We start from the raw sequence: 20062 nt of genomic DNA, 5'->3' as shown, positions 1-20062 counted from the left end.
GCAGAAGTGATCCAATGGATGCTGCATTTTGGATCTTCAGGCTTTTTTCAGATTTGAGGAAAGTTAATAGTTGTGGGTTAAGAAGACAGAATTTCTTCTGCATAGTTGACTTGCTAAAGTACAGGAAACAGGAGAGGAATAAATGGACACTAAAAGGCTGTCATCATGATGGATTTTTTTTTTTTTGGTTCTGTTTCTTTGTGGAACTGAAATGAAGGCAATTTGTACAGCAGTTCTGTGTAAGCAAAGAGGACAGAGAGCAAAGAAAATAGCATTTCATAAATAAAAGCAGCTTCTTTTTCTCCCAGTCTCTCCCCTCTGCCAAGAGAAATGTGTCTTTCTCTAAAAAAAGAATTTGGGTTTTTTTTTTAAAAAAAAATAGTATGGTACATTTACATTTTATATTGAACATGTTTCTTCTAGATACATATTTACAATTTAGTTGAGGTTCTACAGGTATTTGAATTGTAAGCCACCCAGAATCATTAACTGAGATGGGAAGCTATGGAAATTGAATGAATGAATGAATGAATGAATAATTCCCTTTTGAAAACATCTCATTTTGGCCTCTTACTTTATAGGAATCCATCTGCACCCTTAATTTTGGGCTGCTGTGTTTGGATTAGGCTCTGGACCTGGTGTGGCATTGGCCCTTCATATTGCTTAAACTGGCCCTGTGCTTTCAGCGGGCAGTCTAACTGAAAATTATAATTGAAAAAAATTATTATTGGGAGAAATAGGTAGTCTCCAAAAATTGTTTAACTTGTGGAAAAGCAGAAGGTTTGAGAGTGTTGTATTAGAATTTCATGGATTATTCTAATGATACCTCATTTCGCTACTCAGAGCAAGGATCATGCAGTGTTTTTTTTCTGAAACCCACACCTCTCATACCCATTAATACATATGTGCAGAATAGCCTAGCTGCACCCTTTATAATCCTTGGTTAAATATCTCAAGAAGTAACAAGCATTGGATGCTTCATGGTCAAGGTCATTTCCTCTAAATTCTCTATTTTCTAGCACAATATCTGTTTTGGTTTCCCTACCACACACAAATCCCACAGAAAAAGGTGCCAAATATATTTGTTTGAAGTTTTGTATGAACTTCTACTGCTTTTGCAAGCAGTTCTGGCATAGAAAAATATAAGATTGTTCAAAATGCAATAAACACATTGACTTGCAAATTTCTCCCTATGTGGTGTGTATTTCTTCCTAAAGGGCACATATTTTTTTTCAGTTGTGAAAAGAGCAAGCTTTAAGCAGGACTAGAAAGGTATTTTCTCTAAGACTGCAAAAAAGCCATTGCCAGCTAGAAAAGTCAGGGTAGAGAATAGATGCTGCATGGCTCAGGTGCTGGATATTTTAGAGATTACTTTTCCCCAACTGTGTCTGACCTTCCTATCTGGACAACTAGGAAAAGCACTTCTATAGGCGGTGTGGTATGTCGGAAGTAACAGCAAGTGTTCTCTCTCTCTCTCTCTTTTTTTTTTTCCAAGCATCTGAAACATAAATGGTCCCAATCCTCATGGCATTCTGGAAACATAACCTTTCCAGAGAGCCTTTGAGATTGACATGTTATGATAGCACTTCTTCATTTTATAATTGTCAGCTTTGTATTTTAATTGTATTCAATGATTCATTTATGAACACTGGAATTGGACACGGGGCCTGCAATGACTTTCTTTGATCTGGAACTCATCTATGCTTCCCATAAATGCTGCCTATTCCATGTAGCCCAAAATAGTATATGTCCTGTTAGCATCATTCCATTGGCTCATGTTTGATAAGGAAACCAGATCATTTTCACATCTATTACTGCTAATCTTCCCAATTCGGTACTTGTGGCTTATATATCTTTTCTACTCAGATGTGCAATTTTGTATTTCCCCCTGTTAAATTCAATCCTATTAATTTCTGATCAAGCCTGTCTATGTCTTTTTCAAGCTTCTTTTTTCCATCTGTAGTATTAGCTATTCCTTCCGGCTACTGCCATCTACGAATTCTAAAAGTGTCCCCTCAATTTCCTCACTCAAGTAATTGATAAGAAAGTTGAACAGCCATATCATGCTCCACTTGATACTTCCTTCCAATAAGAACTGAAGCCATTAATGAGCACTCCTTGAGTGTAATCATTCAGCCAACTATGACCATCTGACACTAGTAGTAGCGTATATCTCACACTATACCATTCAGTAAAGAAGAATATAATGAGACAGTCTGTCAAAGGCTTTGCTGAGGACCTTCTGGGTCCCCTTTCCTCTTTAGCATGTTAGAGAGTTCTGTGTGTATCTAGGCCAGCCTGTTTGGACTTCTCTCATTTTTTGCTTTGTTGGAATTGTTTGTGATTTTGCTTTCCTGGTTCCATTCCAATCAGATCCTGATTTATTAAGTTGGATTCCCTCTATTATCTGACTTCTATTTTTTGAATTTATGTCCATCTTCAATTCCCTTTGAATGTCCATCTTCAATTCCCATGTTTAATGTGTTTTATTATGCTTCTAGAACTTAAAAGAAATTATAATTTTAAAAATTCTTACACATTTTCTATATTTATTGAAATGTAACTGTTAACACTGAGCTGAGATACAGGAAGGAGATAAATTCAGAATCAGGCACTGTGGATTCGGGCTGTAATAAGGACGAAAGAATAAATAAATGTTCATGCTGTCTCAATATAGATAATTTTTTGAGATCTCAGTGGAATTATAAGATAACTTAAGTTTTAGCAGACAAAAGGTCATTTCCTTTTCAGATAGAAAAATCCCACTTCCATACCCCTTAATAAGATTTAGACTTTTTTCTTTATGCAAATGTCTGTCAGCCTTTGCATTTCCAATTCCATTCATGGATTGCACATAATCAGCACATAACCATAACTGTGCCAAACACCTGAAAAAAAAATCCCACATTCATTCCACAGTGAAATAAAACTACAAGAGAGGTTACGAATGTCCAAATTGTTCAGAAAAAAGCACCAGATATTTAGATAAGAGCCATTCAAAATGGCATGAGAAGTGAAGCATTTATGACTTTTGAGTTGCAGGATAGATGAAGTAATACAGTATTTTCTCTTGCATGACTTCCTATTATATAGTTATTTTTAAAATTGGTTCTTGGATAGTGTGATTGTACATTTTAACAATCTTTTATGGTGAGAGCATGAGAACGATCATATCTACATACTTTTAGATAAGAAAAAACTCATATTTAAATAGTGATCCCCTACATTCCAGGGAGCCTGATCTCACCTATTGGCTCTAATCCTAAGGTATTATTATCCTGAAAAACCTAATGTCATTAATTATAACTGTAGACTTACCTATGGAGAACTGGCCTTCTGAGGTCTATTTATTTTGCTTAGCATCATAACCAGTGGTAGGATTCAATTTTTTTTACTACCAGTTCTGTGGGCGTGGCTTGGTGGGTTAGGGTTGACCAGGTGGGCATGGCATTTTTTTTTTCTCTTTTGCAGCCACCCCCCCCACCTGGTTTTAGGGCCTTCTGGGCCTCAGGCAAGCCTCCTGAGGGGGCGGCATTTTTACTGCCAGAAGGCTCCCCTGGGGCTCAGGAAGAAAAAAAAGGAGCCTGGAGGGGGCACATAGCATCCCCACTCCCTCCATTTTTTGCCTTCCTGGGCCTCAGCAAGGGAAATCCCAGCACAGCTGATCATATGAACAGCTGATTGTCGAGGGGAGAAATATCTTAAGGGGCGAGCGTCAGGAAGGTGGGTTGAGTGAGCATTGGGTGGGCGGGGCAAGTGACCAGGTTGGGGGCATGGCCAGCCAGAACTTACTACCGGGTCAGCGACCTATGCCAAATCCTTGCTATCACCCAAACTGGTGCAAACCAGCTGAATACCACCACTGATCTTAACCAAATACAACCCAGAATGCCAGAGTGTGGAACCTATTTTGGAAGATTTGGAACCTTTTCTTTCCCAGAAGCAAATGCAGAGAACAAAGAATAAGAGCCAGATATTCCCTATAGCCTTTTTTCATCATATGTCAAATGTGTTTTACTTATAACATCAAAGAGCAATTCCGTATAATGTCTAGAGCGGAGTTTTACTGCTCTCAAGTAATATACATACATCTTTTTTTCCCTCTGGTGTAACTTTTATTTCCTGCAGCTAAAATGACAACATCTGTATTAAGTTGGCATGGAAAATGAAACGGTTCCCTTGCCTAAGACATAAGCATTTTCATCACAGATCTCTGACATTATGATTACTACTATGGCATGACTTACAGTAGTCTGTGCAAGGATTAAAGTACTTATTCAATCACAGGCCTTTCTTCCTGCATTGGGCTTATTTTAATGCCATTTCTTAAGTTTAATGTATATAATGGCTTGCTTCCACTACCAGCTCAAGGCAATTAACAAACAAAACAGTCTGTTGTACAGCTGCCTGAAGTCTTTGATACGGAGTTAGCTGTACATTAGTTGCAGTGTTGCCACAATTCATTTCTGCAACAGTCACATACTCCACTGCTAGCAGGGAAATATATCAAGGAGTATAAAAGCCACTGAAAAACATTTTGGAATAGAGGCAAAAAGCTGCAAAATCTAGCTAAGTAGTCTTGAGAAACTGTGTGATTGTACAGGACAGGATTGAACACTTACAATAAGACCATATATCAGTGGTTTCCCAAAGATCCTGAAATGTTGGGGGAAATTGATCTGGAGTACTGAGTCTGAATGAGAAAGCACCTGCTTATCAATATTTTGCCAAGCTCCATTGGAAGAGCCATAGAAGAACTTCCTGTGATCGCCTCTGGCAAATAAGATACAAAAGCTTTTTATTGTTCTGACTACTTCAGACTGCAGATGTGATTTCTGATTTGTGAGTTGTCTTCCATACAAACAAACCTTGTTCCTTTTACATAAGCAGTTAGATGTTACCGAAAACAGTGCAAAGGGCTGGTTTGTTTGTGCCATGCTGGTTTGACTATGTTTTCCAATCTCACAGGGCTAAATAAGCTTTTAAACTTATTACCATTCTGGAAGCTTCTAAGTTTCTCAGACATGACCAGAACTCAAACCTAATAAAATAAATAAAAATAAAACTGTGAAATTATATGTCATATTTCACATACAAATAAGGTATGAAGTAACTCAAAAGAATATAATTTCAGGTAATTTCTGGTTTCATCCAAAAGATATTTCCAACTTTTTAATAGTAAAAAAAGAGATCTTACTCATTCCCATATAGAGCACAGGAAATATCCTCTGTACATGTGGCCAGACTCCTAAAATAGAATCCCTTGCAATTGTCACCCTTGCATGTGATTAGATTTCTCAGATGGAAGAACACCAGCAAGTGGCAAGGCATGCAGCACTGGCTCTCTGCAACTGAGAGATGAAATGTCCCGAGGAAAAGAGGTAATAGGAATGCTGTTGGCAAAAAAGGGGAATGGATGCCAAGAGTAGGCATGTGCACTGGGTGGGTGCTTTCACTGCCCAGACATCATGTAGCAGTAACATTTATATGATGGTTCAGGAGAAATTAGCCAGAAACTAAAGTTGAAATAAATTACTTTTTACATTTCTAATGGAAAATCAGAATCTAGCAATAAGCCGTCAGAAGTGGAGTTGACAAATTTCATAACTTTCAATGTTGCCTATATACTAGATATGTTGATTTGTGCTGGGAAAATGTAAAGAAAAAGAGCTTATAAAATTTGATTGTCCATTTTTAACATCCCCAGAAATATTAAGCAATTTCTTCTGCTGCAGCCTAAAGAAAACTTTTTCAAGATGTCTACATTTCATCATGGTCTAGGATTTTTGCTATCGTGTGAGCCAGGGGTCGCCAACCTTTTGGACCTCAGGGACCACCAAACTCATAATTTTAAATCCCAGGGACCACTAACCAGTTCTGTGGTTCTGGCCTTATTTGTGGGTGTGGCTTGGTGGTCATGTGACTGGCTGGGTATGGCTTGTATGTAAATATTATAAATATTTATATAAATATTTAATTTTATATAAAACAGAGCAGCTTTTTCCCAAACTCAGGCAAAGCAGGCAGGCAGATTGAATTGCTCACAGAATCATTCAGTGATCTATCTATCTGCCATCAGCTAGCTCAGTCTGTCACATAAAATTTGCTTGCCATGAGTCTGCACTGAATAATAGAACCTTCAGTCCTAAGGGAGGTTCAGCTGTGCTTAAAAGCAGAGCCAAAGATCTAAAGACTAGCTAGAAAGCAAATCTATCCACTTCCTGCTTCCTAGCTAATCTAAATCTCCTGGCACGGCAGAACAGATGATGGTTGGAAAAAGGCAAAATAGTAACTTAGCAGGTAAGTTTGCCGGGTAAGGAGTGAGTGGGCGGGGAGGGTTCCCATGGGCCATGTGGACTGCACAGCCTTGTGTTTCTGTGCAGCCTGGATTAATTGCTTTGGGGGGGTGCTCTGGGGGTGAGATTTCTCTGCGTCCCACCAAAATTTTCTCATGACCCACCAGTGGGCCGCAGATTGGCCCACTGGTTGGCGATCGCTGGTGTGAGCAATGTATATGTGTTCCTTATGGTGCAAAAGAACAGACAGCACTTGGTTCCTGATTGTATCATAGCCAGAAAATGAATTTTGCTAAGAGATAATGGAACAGTGCTGCAGATACACAGGCTGTGCTGAAATGTGACAGAGCAATTTAACCCGAGGGCTACAGTGTGTAAAACTCTAAAGTAGACATGGCAGCAGGAAAGGATACAGAGCTAATAAAAGCAATCAGTATGCTTGGCTGAAACTAGATCAATCAGACCTAGATAATCAGTTTTTCAGCTTTACAAATGGAGGGCAAAACTTCACTTTACATAGGCCACCAGGCTACCACCAAAACCAGTAGTCCCGAGTTAAGTTCTCCCACTTGTTATGACTTCATTAAATTGGGAGTCTATCGCTATATAATTGACTGTTGCTGATGGGCAGGCAGAAGCATAACGCAATGATGTCATGATATGCAGAAGAGATTAAAAGGGGATTGGGAAACATTGATGCAGGAGGACCACTTCTAACACCAGCTCTTAATTTCTCAAGTTTTGGCTTTAAGAGATGCTTTAAAAAAAAAAAAGACAGGCTTTATCTATAGATAAAGTTTAATCAGTAGAGTTTACTTCTGGATTACACTGCTTTAGACTGCAAGAAGGTCAGGTGATGAACTGGTTCCACTGAAAAGATGGGATGATAAGACAACAACATTTCTCTTTATTTTGCTGTACTCATCTTAATCACATGAGTCCCCAAGTGTGAGGTGAAGTGGCATGACCAGGATGTAGATTTAATTAGAAAAGATGTATACAACCAGGGCTCTTAACACCTTTGCTGCAGCTTTAGAGACCTTTGGAAGCTGTTATCAAGTGGTAATTTTTAATGGGAAAATATTTAAATGCAGAACTGGAAAGCAGTATTATCAATTATATTTAATTTTATTAAATGCAAATATTAATGTAAACAAAGCATTTTTTTTAAAAAAAAGTTAACCTCTTCAAAGAGTAAGTTAATTTAGAAGTTCTGAATTACCAGCCTCATGTCCATGTAAATTAAGAAGAGTCTTTGCCACTTAAATATATCTGGCATTCAGTTTATCACAATTGTGTCTATATTTACTAATTGCATTGAGCAGAAAGTTGTTTTTCCTGTTCAGCTTCAAAAAGTAAAATATGAATCAGTGCAATCACAATGCAGTGATTTTCTAGTATGAAAAAAGCTTACTCTTTTCTATACCCTACTATAATTGCATTTAAAAGTGTGATTCCACCACAAAACCTTTATCACAATTTCTCTAAGTTATAAGGTTGTAAGGTTCCTGAGTACGGGGGGCCTTATTTTCCTATACTCTTTCAGCCATTCTGCTGCATTACAAAAAAAATGAAAGAATAAAATTCCTGCTAAGGAAAAAAAAACATGCCTGAGGAAAGAGATATTAGTTCTGGCATGGGATTTAGGATCTCAAAATATTATGTTGCTTTCTTGGTAAAAAAAAAATGCCACTACAATAAAGTCCATCTTACAAGAATAATAGAAAAAAATGAGTATTAAACTCAATTAATATTATAACTTTCTACAAAATGAAAAACTACATTTATATGAATCACGCAACAGATTAGACAATTTAAATGTATATTATGGTTTATGGAAAGGAATGCAAACACAAGAAATAAATTTCAGCTCTTCCAGTTAAAATGTGTCCTATTGGCTTGAATGATCTGGTTCATTCAGCCAATAAAAATACACTTTAAATGAAGAAATCATCTCCTGCTCACATCTTATCTGTGCTTTTCCTTCACAAATAATTGTAGTAATGAAGTTGGGCAATTGGGAACACTACTTCATCCTACCTGCATACCATCACCAACACACATATGATGTGATGATTTACTGTAGACCAGGGGTGGGATTCTACCAGTTCACATCTATTCATTGGAACTGTTTGTTAACATTCTAAGCAGTTCGGAGAAACGATTGTTAGAAGAAATTACTGGCCTAATCCTGTAAGGAAGGCAGGAAGGAAGCATTCTGGTGTTGCTTACAGAAACTGCCTCTCCCTTAACCCTTATTACATTGTTGGCAGGACTAGACTTCCTGTCTCAGGAATGTCTCTAGAGTTTATTTCCCCTCCTTTGCTGGTACTTTGCTTGTGTGGAGTGACCATTCAAAGTTACAATGGCACTGAAAAAAGTGACTTATGACCATTTTTCACACTTACGACTGTTGCAGCATCCCCACAGTCATGAGAGGCCAGGCAAGGAGATACATGCCTCGATGTGAGTGATCTTGAGTTGGCCACGCCCAGCCAATAACATGACCACCAAGCCGTGCCCACCAACTTAGCTACGCCCACAGAACCGGTTGTTAAAAAATTTGAATCCCACCCCTGCTGTAGACCTCCCTAAACTAGTGTCTCCCAGGTTTTTTTGAGATTATATTGCAAGTGTCCTAATTGGAGAAGCTTGGCAGGAAAAATATATCTGCTGAGAAGGATGCCTGACCTGAGAAACTGCTTCATAGCCTCATTCTTCCCATATCATAATTATTTTACTGGAAAAGATGAAATGAGGCCCTATGTGGAGGGGCCACAGAAACTAAAAACCAGCCAAATGCCTAGCTCTTCTGGTCCTCATACATGCCCTTGAATAAAAAAACATGAGCCCTTGAACTGGTATAGATCTGTTATGGGAGGAAATTTGTATGGACAAATAAGCAAACATAAACATGTCATGATGCAAGGAAGAGAATAAATTTTGTTTTCTGCTCTGCTGGCATGATGTCAAACCTCTCCACAGAGAACAGCAATATAACAGTAAACCATCAAAAACGATGTTTGAGAATGGCCAGCATGGAAGAAACTCAGAATAATATTTAGGTTCAGTTTATAGTTTTGTGTTACAATATGTTCAACTTATTTAGTATCCAATATTTTCACATTTGGACCACATCTTCCACCTCACCTTGCAATTTGATATGATTGTCAACTTTTCTCCCCTCTGTGTCTCATTTTTCACTTTCTTCTCCTTTCTATTTGTTGTCTCCTCCTCCCGGTCCTCCTTCCCACTCATTAAAAAAAAGAACTCTGCAGCAAAGAGAAAGAAAGTTGCAGAACTGATATGATCTACCTTTGCTAAGGTTAGGCTCGGTAGCCCCATGCCCTCTAACTCCCTTCAATCCCTGGCCAATATGATCAATTCTGTATAGTGTCAGGATTCCGGCGTTTACCCTCATTTAAATCATGAGTCTCAAGCCAAACTTCCAAAACTTAAAAAGGATTTATTGAGAGTTAACATGCCAGCACTGCCTGGGTGTAGCCAACTCTAATACTTCATTGTCCCTGGGTTTTCCCCCCACCCCCTGGATTTATTGTAAGTCATATTCTCCAATGGGACACATCCATAGGCAAGAGTCATCAATCATGCTATCCAGTTAGAATTTTGCATGGCAGAAAGTTCAGTCAACTAGTTACTATCTTTGAAAACATTTATGGAATGCAGTTTTGGTTTTGCAGGCTGCTGTGCTGCTCCCCCTCCCTTTCTGTTGGCAACTCTAAAAAGACCATAGAAATATTTTATGAGTTGACATATGGCCAACTCCTCTGCATTTTCAGTTTACTCAGATTCGAGGTGCGCAATTGGCCTTCAGAAATATTTGTTAGGGTAAGGCAACCAGAGATATTACATGTATAGCAAAACAACTAGTTATTCAAATAGTAAAGCAGGCTCATTACACAGAAATCCATGCTTTGGATAAATCTCTACTCCTGCACCCCACCAATCCTCTTGCATGTCATAGCCTTTGTCTCCAAATATTATTTTCATAACTTTAATTTACTTATCTGCTAATATCAGCCATTTAGGATAACCAATATTTGATCATAGAGACTGTAGGTTTTGGAAGTTTATGATATAATATATATTATAATCTTTGTAGTGCTAGAAGACTTTACATGCCTTTACACATTTATTGTATCTAGGAAAATGGGGCTCTAATTTCTAGGATATATAATCTTTCTTATGAAGGTAAGTTTTTAAGCACTTGGAAACCATTCCCCCCACCCCCCAAGGAAGAATTTCCCTTGCTGCTGCAATGGGAATGCCACCACTGTAAACGCATAAATTGATCAAGAATAATCATTCTTCCTTGATTATTTTAGAAATAGTCATCTTGGTTCAAGGGAAGCTATCTATATAACTACTAAAATGTCTTAAGGGAATTCCACATAACCCCTTTCTACACTAAAAATAATGATTATTGAAACTAGAATCCCTTGCTTAAGCAAGGGGTTGGACTAGAAGACCTCCAAGGTCCCTATTCTGATTGATTGATTGATTGGTTGGTTAATTGAAACCTTCTATGCCAGAAAGAAAAAAAAAGTTCTATAACTTGCAAAAATTTTGCAAGATATCCTCTATACATTTTTGCATATTCAGTGCCAATTTGCTTTTCCTTAGCCACAGATAACAACAATAATCTTTTTTCCCTCCTTCTACAAGCAGTGGAAATGTTTATGTGAATCAACATATTGGTGTTTTTTGATCTGAGACTTTATTGGTCAGTGGTTCCCAATTATTCCAGCAGTGATTGCTGAGAAAAAATATCTATGTCCCCTGACTATTAGAGACAATAAGAGTTTTAATCCAACATCAGTGGAAAGTGGAAGCCATAGAAGCAGAACAATGTATTTCCCTACAGTTATGTAGAAATATCTGAAACTGAGCTGACCTGGGATCTCAAGGGACAGCTTGTCAGCATACCCAGTATTTGATTCCAGCCTTATGGGATGCATGCGTAGAATTGTTCTTGCACAGTGGGTCTGTAATACGTGGAAGTCTATATGAAACAGCAGCTTAGACAGAGGTGTTAAACAGTCGAGCAGGTTAACAACTGAGTAGCCTTTGAAAACTTGGTTACAAGAAATATTTGTGCTAGGCTGCACTGTGGAAAAAAAATCTGTGACCTCTGAAGTAAAAAGAATGAAATGGCATAACAGCTGCAATGTACTGTGCAGCAAAGGCTGATTATAATGCCTGCCTTGGTCTCCATATCTACTCTTCTTGCTTGCTATAAGCCATGCAGAGATCAAGAGACAGGAACTTTGAGCTTGAAGCCTACAATATGATTATGGAGGCATTAGTTTATCTTCTCTTTGTGGCATGAGTGCAACAGGTTGTACTCCAGAGAGGTGATTGTCCGTTCCCAGAGAGAGCAGATATTGGTTTCACAGCTCCATCTTTCTTTCAGCATCAGATGAGATAGTGGGCTTCCCTATCTTGTCACCTGAGGGGAGGGAAAGAAAAAAGCGGGAGATGGCAGCAAAGGCGGAACAGCTCAGAGCTGCTAAGTAGCTGCATTGGAAAAGCCCCTTTCGTCCCCTGGGACGTAGAGGTGATTGAGGAGCAGCTTAGGCAGTTGCATGTTGAGGCAGAGCTCCAGGGAACTAAGTCAGGGGGCCACAGAAAACCTCCCCGGGGCTCCCTCATTGTTGCATAGAGTTTTGTTTTTTGTTTCCAGGTTGTCAAGTGTGGGATGGGAAGGGAGAAGAGAGAGATGGATTTAGCTTGCCTGCAAATTCATGCCTGCAGCTGCTGAAGGAAAATTAATTAATAGATGTATAAAAGAAAACAAGATGTGCATTAGATTTGGAGCCCCACATAGCTCTCGCTTTCTCTCATTTTAGAGCAAAGATAAAAACTAACAGAAACCAATACAAAGCACAGAAGAAAAAGAACAAAAGGACAAAAGCAGAAACAAAGCAAAGGACAAACATACAGTAAGAAAAGATAAAAAGAAATAGAAATAGGAACCTTCTGATTTCCTTTGAAGCAAATACAAATATAATTACAAAATTATCACTCTATGGTTACACCCTCTGTTTTTTCTATTACCTAATATTTTCTAATAATAAAAAGCTAAAGCAAAAGTTCATTTTTTGCTGTTTCATGCAAAAACAAAAAAAAATATAATGGGTTTCCAGTCAACAATAAATGTAGGTGTTATCCTTCTTCTAATCAAAAAAATTAATTTAGCCATCTGGAGCCCCAAATAATCTTCTTGTCCCAAACAGCCCCAAATGTTAAACGTTAGTGTTCTGGATTTTTTTTTTTTTTAAAGGGGAAAGGCTGAAATAATTTTCCACACTAGCAAAATTCTGGACCATTTTGCGGTATAACAAACAGTTTTTTAGGTCAAGTAGGATCCAGACTACAAATGCTCAGCATTATATACCTACATTATTGGCCATTCTGTAGCTAAAACAACACCCACTTTTTTTCTCTCTAGAGAGGGTGCAGAGTCAGAATTCTAGAAAGATGATAGATGATAGATAGATAGATAGATAGACAGATATTTGTTTTCTTATTATATTATATTGTATATAATATATGTGCATTATATTGTATATACTATATGTACTGTATATTGCAGGTTTACTGAATGGTAAATCCAATGAGAATGTTGAAATGAGGCTATGAAGTAAGTCAATATAATGCTTAAGATGTTGGACTGTCCTTGGGGGCACACAGGATCAAGTCTTCCCTCAGCCATAGAAACTCCTTGGGTGACTTGGAGTCAGTTGCTCCCCCTCAGCCCAACATCTGTTATAGCATTACTGTGAAGACAACTAGGAGAAATGAAAAGTAGGGTAATAAATAAATAGCCATTTTACTTAGAAAGTGTTGTATTCAAATTGCAAGACAAGAGGCCAGGTATTAGCTGAACTTGACATAAAGCTACATATGCATTTGACTAACTCTGCATATGTCTATCTTAAATGAAAACCTGATCTTCATAGAGTAAATATCCTTCTGCTTTGCACAGAACATGGAGAAAATAGGATTTCTCAGTAATGGCCTCTACCCTGTGGAAGAACACCGCCCTCAGAGGTGCATCTGGTCCTAACCCTCCTAGTATGTCTAGAGATCCTCAAAACCATTTTATTTCAGTGAGAAAGATCTTATGAGACTGTGGCTAGCCAAAGGACTGTATTATTGCTGTTAGTTATTACTGTAATTTCTTTGTTTTGTAATATATACTTCCTAGAATATTTTTTGATTGGGGTAGTTTATAAAAACTATTCAACAAACAGACAAATAAGGTGACCTAACCCCTTGGGATCCTCCAAGTAAGGCCACTCTTGGGCCCCAAGGCATTGCTACAAGTAAATATGATACAAGTTTATGGTAGTTTGGTTTGCAGAATATCAGCTTTGTACCCACTTATTAAAAAAAAAAACTTGAAAGAGAAAGATGAAGCAGGGAGCCTCCGAGGCACAAGATATTTTTTTTTTTTTGAGTCTTCTGTAATCCATTAGACATCATGGTCTAATCTGGTATCAAATCATTCTATGATGGTGAAAAATTCCATAATAAGAGTTGAGTGGAATCCCTCTGCAGTAGAAGGGAAGAGAAGAACATGCTGTCATTTACTGTTTCCTTGCCTCACCCAACTGGCTTCTTTTCCTTCAAAATAAAAATTGCCTGGTTTTCACATACCAGGTTAACGTTACATCTGGTTAAGGCAGCTGGCCAGATAACATCCCTCTATAGGTGCTAATTATAAGTGGTTGCATCCACAGCATCCAGTACTTTTGAGGGGAAAGGAAAAAGTTTAGTGAACACTCTAACTTTGTTGTTGAACCAACAGTTTCTTGTTAATAAGAATTAGAAAAGAGAGGAACATCTTTCAGAATTTTGTACAAATAAAAAAAAACTTTTCTGCTTAAAAAATAGGTCTGGCTTAGAAATATGCTGTCACAGGAAGGGCAAAGTAAAACAAAGTAAACTTGTGCTTATTCCTTTGTCTGTAACTTCTAAGGCTAAATCTCCTCCATATTTAAATAAGAACAAAAGAAAATAATATTGTACTTAGGATTCAATTAAAGAGTCCCTGAGAATTATTTTTCCTGACCATATTAATATGGTCTGATCTGTACATCCAGAGTCTGGGCTAATGCACAAACAGAATTTAGTTATTTATCTAATTTTGATGTAACAAACATCTCAGGTCAAAAAACATGAAATATCCTAATTAGCCTTAGCTCTTAAATCTAGATATATTAAATTTGGAATATGATGAACAATTTACATTTACATATCTCCACTTACAAACCTGCATACATGATATGTCTCTGTCTCAGTGTGTTACAGAATCAATATAAAAATACAATTGCTAAGTCTCTGGGAAAACACATGTAAAAACTGACAGAAGAAAACAAGATGGATGAATTTATCTCCATATCTTATCTCCTTAATTCCCTGAATTAGCCCACTTTTTCTGATAGCTGCAGTATATTGAGACTAAGAAACTATTCTATAGGTCACGAACAGCAAGCTGTATATATTCCTAAAAACCATCTTTATTTATCAGGATTAATGTCTATTCTGATTTACAAATATACATTCCAGGATAGTCTTGCATAGAATTGGCTTGAAAAGATATTGGGAAAACATGATTTTAACAATAAGTGAAGAGACTGCAGAAACCATCCCATAGGGAATGCAGACTAATTATGCCTTCCCATATGATGTCCTTCTGTGCTAATCTGTTCCATTCGTGCTTCAGCATTTCTACCTGCCTTGCACGTCCCATTCACATGCCAGCAGAGAAAATGGCCCAGGTCCATCTCTTTTAACATCTTAAGCCTTCAGTGACCAATTAAAAATGTGTCCAACTTTCTTCTCCCATACTTTTTGTCAAGTCATTTTGATGCTCCCAAAGGTAGTAGTTGAAAAGATCTTTTGCAGTACAGATTTCCTAAGGAGATTCTTGATTGACTTTGGAATTGATTTTTTGTTGTTTATCTGTGTGCCAATAACTTTCTGCTACATAGTAACCACTAACAATCTTCTTCTGGTAAACAGCCACATTTTCCAGTTTCCCTGCATGGGCTGAAGGAACAGCAATGATACGAATGGCTAAATGCTGCTCTCCTGCATTCCTAGTGCAGACAGCAGCCACTGACCTGGAATTAGCAGCTGAGCAGAACAGCAAGCAATATGGGCATCATGATACCTTCATCCTTACCCAATTAGGAGCTTGATTTTATTTTGCAATGAATTGTGATGTAGTAATAAAAACACTGGCTCTGTATGCAGGTGTTATGTGCTCTCCATCAATAACTGGGTCTAATTCTCCTGAGATTTTTGACAGAGGACTTCTGCAGTTAAAGTCATATCTACAAATTATAGATTGTATGATTGTACATAGATTGGTCTGTGAGCCATTCAGTAAGTTCAGAAACAGAGGCAAGTGCTGCTTTGAGAATCTACAGCAGGAATCTTTGAGAATCATAAGCAATTTAACCCATTCCCATTTCAAATATACTTTTGTAGAGAAACAGTTCAGTTAAACTGATAATAAAGCAGAAGGAAGTCTGCAGAGTAACACTGTCTCCATATTACAACTTCAAGAGAGTTCCCAACCTCTTTATATGTAAATCCTAGAACTTTCATTTCAAGACTGTACCTTCAGCACTGTTCCATTATGTATGTGTGTGTGTGTGTGTGTATATGTGTGTGTGTGTATGTATATATATTGCTGGCATGATTTACACAGGGCTATCAACGTACAAAGGATTAGATCTAAACTTATTTGGCATATACTGATAGCAAACAGTGGGATGGAAGTGAACTGTGACTATTTGCCCCACTGATTTCAATGTGCTGATTCAAACTATGATTAGGTTTGAATCCAACTATGTTGTTTTGTAGTGGACAAAGTAAGAGAGACAAAGAAAAACAGGTTTTTGTCCCAAGGAGTTTGCAATCTAAACATCAGTAGAAGAGACGGCAGGGTAGTACGACATCTTAATACACTCTGGTTCAGCATTTGCTGAAATGCTGTTTCAAGGCAGTACAACAGATATATATTATACAAAGCCTATGAGGCTACCTTCTCCTGTCAGGACCATAACAAATCTACCTCAATACTTTCAACTGAGACCAGCAATTGCAAAACAGGATTTCAGGCCAGGGGCCTTGCCATCAAGATTCACGGTTCTACAATGTGAGGAAAATGCTGCAAGGTGATGTGCAGTGCCAAATAAAGACTCTAAATTTTAGCCTACTGTTAGAATCTTGACTTGCTGCTTGCAGCAATTAATTTGGAAGTGTGTTAAAAGAAAATGGGAGGAAAAAGCTTCACTGTTTTTCAGCTCCTCAGTCTTCTAGGCAATTATAGATCAAGAGTAGAGTTAAATATTCCATGTATATGGGAAGCCTATAACCCTAAGTAAGTGGACTAGGAAATTGGGGTATAGGAGCATTTATGATCAAGAAAATAGGCTGCAGACCCAGTCCTGGGTACATTGTACAATCCTGCAAAATCTATTTGGAATAAGTCCTATAGAGCTTTGTGAGATTTACACACGAAAAATGTGCATGGGAGGGAGGAAGTCCCCAGAGAAAGACTAGGGATATGAAATTCTACATTCTTTTCTTGATCCTATGTTAGATGCACAAAATACAAATAGAACAATGTTGGTATTCTTTCCTAAGCAGAGGACATATTTTTCTGTTTGTATGACAGTGCAATGCCCTATCATTAAGTATTGAGTTGTAATTCATTGTGTCAATACTGAAATGCAAAGTACCTTTATGGAGGGTGGGTTGGGAAGAACCACAGTTTGCAGTGGGACATTGAAATGGAACACAATAATTTTGAACTTATTCCTCTACAAAGATTTGTCTAGTGTAATTAACTTCCTGGGAAAATTCCCACCCTGGCTAAGAAACTACATTGATTTTACAAACAGATTCCGCAGATTGCTGCCTTTGCAGTCTTGCCAGGTTGCCATTTATCTGCAATTGAGTGTCTCCAAAATTCCCATCCTATTAATAGGTTTTGAGCAATTTTGCAAATGGTGCCTGAATCTAGAATCAAGACTTTTATCTCTAAAAAAAGATGTTGAGCCAGTGCTGGGTCCATCTAAATATGCCTCTGCTAGAAGTCAAAAATGTCTCCTACTTGGAATTTTAATCAGTAAATATCAACCAACTGCAGAGAAAAACTGTTGCTATAGGATACTGTTGATGTAAAGATTTACAGCAGAGCAGGGAAATCATTTTACAACCGGAGGTCATTATTACTGTTACTAGTATTATATACATAAAAATGTGAAATCAGAGCTGTTGGTTCCTTAGCTCATAGTAGTTTTCATTTGAATTGAGTTCTTCCCAAGAACCGTTATAATGTATTTGTATAGTATATAGGTAGATCCAAGCAGTGTGGCCTTTTCTAATTGACGGACAGAATTTTTGTCAATATGCAGATTTCCTAAGTGCCATCCAAGTTTTTGGGTATGGCATCCAGTGGGCTAATAATCCCTGGGATTTACCATAGTCAGTTTATGCCATAATGTCATGGCCCCATTGGAGCCAGGTAAGGAGGGGGAGGAGGAGTTGGAATTGGGATCATCCAACGGGGCTAGAATACCTCTCTTGGCATGTTTGGAGAGGCCGGGAGCTGAGGATGATGCTGTCCCAGGGCCCTCAGTCATTGGGGCAGATGGTCAACCAGATGGAGAGCTACCTGCCTGCACAGACACAGGGGAGGATCGGCTGCTGACAGGCAGCAGCTCTCCCCTGATGAGGAACAGCTGCCTACTCCACTTGATCCAAGGGCAAGGAGAACGGAGTGTAGGTAAATAGAGAGGGGTGGAGACTTACAGGTTGTTGGAGGGCCATTTGCTGGACCATTTGTTGGGATAAATAAAGGACTCTCTAGAGACTTGCCTTGCTTTGACCACCTGGGTCATACCACGTAATCTTTCAATTTCAGTTTTCAGATCTTGATACCTTGTGATCTTCTCCCATTCTTTCTCTTCAATCCTACTATCCCCTAATTATTCACGCTTTCTTCTTTTCAACCACATATTAATGAGTCAAGACTTTATTGGTTTATATTCTAAAATCCCATAATATTTTAACCTGCTCATTTTGACTACTTTTTCAACTCTGTGTTCACAACAATTTTCACTGTTAGCACATGATAATTTTTGCAGATGTTCCAGTGCATCATTTTGGTGACTGTCGTGTCCAGCAAGATGGGTGACATACAAGTTTAATAAATAAATATGCCACTGTTTAATGCCAGTCAAGGCTATGTGGTTTTTTTAGGCTGACTTCAGCAGAAAGGTCAGATATAAATTAAACAAATTAATGGATTATTAATTATTATTTTTAAAGAACACAAACAAATGTGGCATTGCTGAATTTTGACATTTTGCTCCTGAATATTTTGATGGCGAGAAAACATAAATGGGGGCCCATGCTTATGATACATTGCCCATGTTTTCTATATAAGCTACAAGAATTCTGGTACATCAATTGCAGCTCTTCCCTGCAGTGGGAGCATCATTATATAGTAATTTGAAGGATGACCCTGCTCACTGACTAGTACTAATCACTTTGTTCACAATATACCTGGGTATTGTGGGTAGCTACAATATCTACATTGGTTGCCAGTCGGTTTGGGGGTCCAATTTTAAGTATTTGTTTTGACTTATAAAGTTTGATACCAAAGTATTTGTAGGACTGCCTGCTTGAACAGTATTGAGTCATCCAAGGAGATCTTGAGAAATGCAGTAGTGCCCCATTTGTGAGAATTCAGAGGGCCTGAAGCTGAAAGCTATGTTTTTTTTCCAGTGATAGCCTTCATCTAGATCAGGTGTCGGCAACTCGTGGCTCTGGATCTGCATGAGGCTCTTTGGGCCCTCTGCTGTGGCTTCCTGTCCCATCACTGCCTGGTACCCACTCTTGGTAGGTAAGGGGGCTCGGAAGGTAAGGGCGACAGCAAGGGATGGAGAATCAGCCAGGGCTTATTCTCCAGCACCTCACTCATCTTGTTGGAGCTTCTTCTGGCCCTTGTTGGTGCTGGGCATGTCTTGGTCACTTGGGGAGATGTGCAACTTGCTCTCCACCCCAAGACACTGGCCCAACCTGGCTGCGATCTATACTGGCCTTGCTAACATGAGGGCTGCTGGGGTGGGAATAGGATCTGGGAAGAGAGAATGACAGAAAGGGCCTTTAAGAAGCTCAGGGCAGCAGGAAAAGGGAACTGGCTCCATCGAACCTTGCACACCCACCAGTCGGGCTCAGAGAAAGCCGGAGCATGCTCGTCAAAGATGCTTGCCCATCAGCTGGTTTCCCCCCCCCCCATGTCTCTCTCTGTGTGTTTATCTCTCTCTTGTGTGCACACACACACACACACTTTCTCTCTATGTCTCTGTGTCACTTCTCTCTCCCTAAGAAAGCTGAGGCTGGGTCAAGCAGGAGAGCTCTCCTCGGAGCTCTTCAATACTCCTTTTCTTTCTTCTTTTTGGAAATCCGAGCTGGCTGAGGAATGAGCAGGAGCTGCGGTGGAGGCTTCTTTCTTCCTTCCCCCTCCTCCTCCTCTTGTGACCCCCTGGCCAGCTGTGGAGGGGCCAGGAGGGTGCGCATGCACAGGGAGACCCTCCTCAAGTAAGCACCTGCCCACCCCGTCCATGCCTTTGCCGTGCTTTGGCTGAGCCCGGCTGCTCACTTGAGGAAGGTCTCCCCGCATGTGCAGGCTGTCCGGGGGGGGAGAGGGGAGAGAG

At 38.9% G+C, this 20062-nt stretch overlaps 1 protein-coding gene across 3 annotated transcripts in view; it reads right to left on the bottom strand.

Moving 5' to 3' along the window:
• The window catches only part of TNR (tenascin R), a 497168-nt gene that overhangs the window by 293605 nt on the left and 183501 nt on the right, over positions 1–20062 (bottom strand). The window lies entirely within an intron of this gene.

This window comes from Pseudonaja textilis, chromosome 3, assembly GCF_049901715.1.
Source record: "Pseudonaja textilis isolate UNSWEBS1 chromosome 3, rPseTex1.2, whole genome shotgun sequence".
Classification (NCBI taxonomy): Eukaryota; Metazoa; Chordata; class Lepidosauria; order Squamata; family Elapidae; genus Pseudonaja; species Pseudonaja textilis.
The sequence above is the reverse complement of the archived record's forward strand: the minus strand, read 5'-3'. Positions and strand labels throughout refer to the sequence as shown.